Here is a 6,804-nt window from a genome sequence, read left to right on the forward strand (position 1 = left end):
GTTCAGAAAATATAGGGCACCACACTCAAGGTAACTTTTTCAATGTAAAGTGTCAACCCACAATGATTTTAATAGGGTATAAAGCTCAAATGAGAAAGAAGAGTGTATACTCATGCTCTTTTCAACATATTTTTTTAATCATGGATTAAAATTAGAAAATTTTATTTCAATTACTGGTATGTTATAATAATTTTCAATACTATAAAATATATATACGTTGGTATCTCACATCCAATTAAGATAAATATTTCATATTATATAAATAAATATAAATATTTAATTTGTCTTAAAGTTAAATCTTTAATGTGATAAGAATTTATGTTCTTATAAAATTAATAATTTTTACCTAAAATATAATCTTATTTTTCAAGTTTTGATGATCTGTTTTGTAATTGTCGTGTGAAAATTAGATGATTTTTTTTGTCTAAGATTACTAAATACTTTGTACAAAAGCATATGAGTAACATTTAATTTTAGAATATGTACTATTTTATTTTCTATCTATCTGTCAGTCTTTTGATGCATATTTGAATGATTTAAGCATGATTTTTGGGATTTTAAGAATTTATTTAACTTAGCCGCTAAATATGGTCTATTATAAATAACGTTCAGATTTGGAAGCTTTTTTTTATCTTCTGAATGTAAATATCTAGAATCTATGCTAAATGTTTTTGGATTACTTTTCGAAAAACAAAATTAAAACAACTTGCGCCACTGTCACTGCATCCACCGTACAAAAACGAAAATGCTTGCGTGAAAATACAACTCCACCGCAGGTAGCATAAATCTCTCCTCCTCCACCACCACAACAAACAACTACACCTCCACTCAAAACATCTTCACCACAGCAAATAAAAGTGACAAGGTCAATTTGGATTTTAAGAAAAATGTTGGGTGCAGGTTAAATTGATCTGGTCAATTCTTTCCTGCACCCAACGAACTTTTTAAAACTCAATTCTGTCCTTGTTTTCTTTATTTTAAAAAAGGTGTAGTTGAAAAAAAAAACTTAATTTTCATCTTCTCTTTGGTTGATGCTGGTAGTGGACGTACCGTTTTCAGTGTAATACACTGAGAATTCTGGAAAAACTTATGAACATATGCATCTTCTGGATAACCCACATCCAAAACAGCGAAAAAACTTCCAGACATAGCATTCGCAGCGCATAAAGGCGTTCCGCTATATCCGGAAGGCAATGTCAATGAGAAAACACTTTTTTTGCGTGTCGTCTCTTCTTGTAGCTTCGTTCTCTCTTGCCATCCAACTCTATCACATTCGATACCGCCTCACTGACCACCACCACCACAATTGACATTGCCGTTCAGTTGGTCTTCGGTACAGGTAAACGCTGCTATTGAACGTAAAACGGCACAGAAAAGAAAGCGGCAGAAAGATTGAAAACAAAAGGGTTGCAATGTATTGGGTACAGGGAAAACTAAGAGACTAAAAGAAACATCCTAATTTTCATTTCATTAAAGTTAGTTTAGTATTTTCATACAAATAATTGGATGCATTTTTTATTGGGTGCAGGGAGAATCTGCCATTGATCTGGTGTAGGAAGAATTAGCCTCTATTGAAAGGGGACATGTGCTGGTATTGGTGAATTGGGTTTTGATCTAGATCTGGGCTTCTAATATATACTTTGGTATTAGGGGATTTCTTTTTATAGCCCCATATTTTTCTTCTGCAACTAATACATGTTAAAATCCTTATTTTATTCTTTTCATGGAAACACTTTCATAATATGTTAAAAAAAACTTTTGGAATGATTTCCAAATTTCACAATCTTGAAAAATAATGCCTTTTATATTGTGTAATTGATAAATTATTTTTCTAAAAAAGTGACTTTGAAATTATATAATTTGAAAACATTGAATTTAAAACCTTTGTTTTCATTCAATTTCTTTACAAACAAAAAATTAAGGGATAAAAAATAAATAAAAATTGACCCATAATATATGTGCCAAGCATTTTGTACTGTATAAATAAATTTAAGTATTTAGTAATAAGCTTTTTAATATTTTATAGATACAATTTTAAACTCCTGAAATTTAAATTATTAAATAATATTTTAAGATAATTCTGTCGTTATTTTTAAAACCTTCAAAATTTAATTAATAAAAGAATCATTATATTCACAGATTATAATCCTAATCATTATATTTTAATATCAAAATAAAAACTCTATTTTAAATAATGTAACAAATAACAAAAAAATTATATAAAAAATAGGAAGGATTATATAGCATTACTAACCATCTAAGTCATTATTCACTACTAAAAAAATTATAAAATAAAAAATAATAGTAACTAAATTAGAAATATTTTTATAAATTAGAAAGTTAGTGTTATATAAAGTAGTTTTTTTTATTAATATAAATTTATAAAATTATTTCTAAATTAACATTTAACTATTAACTACTAAATTTTAGTTACTAACTATTTTATATTCTAAATTAGTCTATATTAGTTTTTTAGAAATTAATTTAAAATCTAAAATATTAGTAGCCAGCTAATTTAAATACCAATTTAGAAATTATTTTACAAATTTTTATTAATAATAAAAACTATTTTAGATACCAATAATTTTTTAGTTTCTAAAATAATATATAATTTTAGTCAATTAATTATTTTTAATATCTAAATTTTTTTTTATTTAATAATTTTGTTGTAGTGATTATAAGGAGAAGAGAAAATCATATATAAATAATAAAATATTTAAAACAATGTTATAATATCGTTTTTTTTTTTCAAATTAAAGTGTATTAATTAGATTGAAAATATTTTCAGTACCATCAAATTTGAAAATCAAAATGAAATATTAATAAATCAGAAAGCATACAAAACTAAGTTTAAATTTGAAGACTAAAAATAAATTTTCTAATTTGAACCTTACAAAATTAGTTTTAAATTGGAGTCACTAAAAAAATGTCAACTATAAATAGATTACTTTTAATAAAAAGAAGCAGAAGGAATCTTTCCAAAATTTAATGAATATAAATGGAACTTTTAATTTTGAGAAGAAAGAAGTAAGAAGGGTTATTTAGTAAGTCAAACATGTTCAAATTTCTTTATAATTAATAATTAAAAAAAGAGGTGAAAAATAGGTAAAAACATAAATATTTGCAACCTTTATAGATTATGGATCATATGCAGATATGGAAAATCGGAAAAGACATTGTAGATGTGTAACAGTACCATGTATCCAATGTGAAACCTAATTGCTAATATGACAAAAGGAAATTAAGAGAAATTATTGAAAAGTTTATGAATAATTTAATAATGTGATAGAATTTTAAAAAATAATTATAAATTGATGTCTTTAGAAGATAACTAAAGTATTATTGCGTTAAAAATAAATTTTTATTAAATGCCAAGTATTGTTTAAACACCAAAATAATGATGATTATTTAATACCCATACATTATTTGATACAAATGTCCGTAATTTTATCAAAATAATTTGATTTAAAAAATATTTTTAAAAAAATTAATTTTAAAAAATTAATTAAAGTTGAAATAGAATGAAAATATTTTTTTTAATTATAAAATATTAGTAAAAGTAAAAGTTATAGAAAATAACAAAAAAAGTTCTTTATTAAAATACTCAAATTTAAATTAATTAATTTTATTTAATTCTTGATTTGCCCCACTTTAAAATATTAAGTCCTAACTTTAAATTATAACATCTACTTTAAAAAAAAAATAAACCTTATTCACATGTACTTTGAAAACATTGCATCTTAATTTAAAATATAACTTATATTTTCTAACTAGCCTCACTTAATTGTAAAGATCTATAAAGTACTACAAATAATTTATCCACTGCACATTGAAATATTAAAACCAACAGTGCAAAATTTAATCTCTATTTAAAAATATTAAACCCTGTTTTACATTTTAATTTCCTCCATTAAAATATTAAACCTATACTTTGTAATTGACACCGATCAATCAAACTTATATTTCATATTTTAACATAGTAATTATAGTTTAAAATTTTAATAACCAAACACAGATGAATTAGAACAAAAACAAATTTGTAGCAATTCTAATGTTCCACTTATATATAATTCATATAACATTATTAACAACGCCACTTATCAATTTGTGTATCCAATATATGTATGCATAGTAACATTAGTCTCCTTCAAAATCTTGTCATAATAGATTGTATTTCAACTCAATTGATTGGAAAATTTATTTTAATAGATTTTCAAGACAACCAACATAATTACATTCATCCATCTATAAAAGCACGATCTTGAAATGCAGAAATCATACATCTAATCACGACTTTATATAAATTGGAGTTTTTTTTTTTTTTTATAGTTTATTCTTGAGGTTATGTTTAAAGTCAATATTTTGTTTTTTTTTTTAAGTTGAGAGAGCACGACTAGTATTGTTAATTTTTTTTTTTTTAAAGTCATAACTTTGTGGTTTTATTTTTATTTTATTTTAAAATCACGATATTCCATACATATTTTAAAAAAATAATAAATAAAAAAATGTGATTTTAAAATAATTAAAAAACCAAATCCTAAAGTTGTGGTTTTAAGCATGATTTCTAGAAAATTTTAATTTTTTTTATCATTGTTGATATTTAGACTTCGTGACGATACCTATGTTGATGATGTTGTTAGAGATTCTTCTGGCCTTGTTACTTGTGGTAGTATTTTTTGTGGGAGTATGAATGAATTTATTGGTGGTTTCTATGCTTTTCTTTATGTTCAAACGACTTTGGTTTCAGAGTTTTATGAAGTTATACATGTTATTGAACAAACTCAAAAGATGAGTCGTACTAGTTTATGACTTGGTTTGTACTGCATTTATTGTTATGTCTAATGTTCCTTTGATGTTTTGTAATAGGTGGAACACTTGCCTTAACTATGGTGGGAAATCAGGTTTAGGGTTTCTCACATTTTTCGTGAAGGAAATGCATGTGCCGATAAACTTGCTAACTTAAGCTTTATTCATAGAGAGTATTTTCATTGGTATAATAGACTTCCAACGAGTCTTTTCTTAAAGTTTTTTATTAATAGGTATAGATTACTTAGGGACCATTTTTGTTAATATATGGGTTTTGGTATAGTCTCCCCATATTTTATTGTATTTTCCTTTCTTTTAATAGTTTTTTTTTGCATGTGATGACAAATGATTGTTGTTACTTGAGGTGTCAGCCTAACTGAGATGTCAAGATTCATAATGATCCCTAACATGAGAGTCTTAAAAAAAAGACTTAGCTTAACGATGATTCATATCAAGCACGAGGACTTGGTGATGACCCTACCAAGCATGAGGACTTTGTGACAACTCCTACCAAAAGCAAGGACTTGGCGACAACCCTGCCAAGTGCGAGGACTTTGCGATGTCCCTACAAAGTGCGAGGACTTGGCGAAAACCTTGCCAAGTGCAAGGATTTGGCAATGACCTTGCCAAGCGTAAGAACTTGGCGACGACCCTACCAAGTACGAGGACTTGCGATGATTCCTACCAAGTGCGATGACTTGGCAATGACCTTATCAAACGTGAAGATTGGCGACGATAACTTGGTGTAAAGTTCAAATGTTTTATCGATATATCCTTTCTTAAAGGTTGTCCTTATCTCCATATATCCTCGAACTCTAACCTGTTTACTAAAAAACCCTAAAAACTATAATAATTTTAATTTATTTAAAAAATAGTGAAGGTAATTACAATGCATATGGTCAAACTATTTTGTTATATAATGTAAAATCCTTTATCACCAATTAATTGGAAAGTAGAAAAATGTAAAAAGGAGAATATGAAGTAATTTGAAGTCATTGGTTCCTTGGTGGTCCCTGAACACCATTAGGTTCTCCTCCTCAAACCCTCATCATAGGCATTTGTGACTCTCCACCCTATTTCATTTTGCTTGCACATTTCTTTCATTATTTTTCCATAATTTGCTGTAAGATTTGAGATACCACATCTCCCTCCTCTTGTGTTATTGTTCTTCTTATCACTCATATTTATGAAAATGACATATCATTTACCTATCCACAATAAACACCAATATTCAAACCAAGAAGTGGGGATATCCTAATATAAACAAGCCACTTTGTCCTTTTACTTTTATCATTGTTCATTTTAATATATTGTTTGCTAGTTTCTACTTTTTCAATAGTACCCACATGAAATATAGTTTCCAATCTTTTACTTGTTATATTTATTACTAATTACACCTTTTTAATATTATGATTTATATTAAAAATAATTTGAAATACTTTAGTAGCACTATCAAGATTCATCTATTAATTATTTTTATCTTGATGAGTCCACCAACAAGTTACCATGAATAATATTATTAAGATCAAACCTGAACCATACCACCAAATAGCATTGACTTTAAGCCCAAAACCTAAAAGAAAGGATAAATTGATGACCTATAAAAACACCATTGATCAAACCTAAGAAAACCAGGCCTTAACCATAACGCTGCATAAACCTATGCAAGGGTTGGTGGATGTTTGTTTTACTCCAATTAATAATTTCCAAATTCATTGAACGTCACTCTCCTTTTCCAAAACTTTCCCAAAACTTTGACATCAAACACGACTCAAAACGGAAACACTAGTCTTAAAACTTGATGTTGAAACTATTTTGCCTTGTTCCATACCCACATTGTTCTATTCAGATCCAAATATTTAAGCCCTTAAATTTATCTATTGTTTTCATAAATAGTTTTACATTCACAGCACAACTATTTAAATACTTAAGCTATTATTTAACGTATTTAATTTCTTTAATTTTTTTTATTAAAAAATACATACAGTTTTATTAGCT

The sequence above is a fragment of the Phaseolus vulgaris genome, chromosome 6 (assembly GCF_000499845.2).
Source record: "Phaseolus vulgaris cultivar G19833 chromosome 6, P. vulgaris v2.0, whole genome shotgun sequence".
NCBI lineage: Eukaryota > Viridiplantae > Streptophyta > Magnoliopsida > Fabales > Fabaceae > Phaseolus > Phaseolus vulgaris.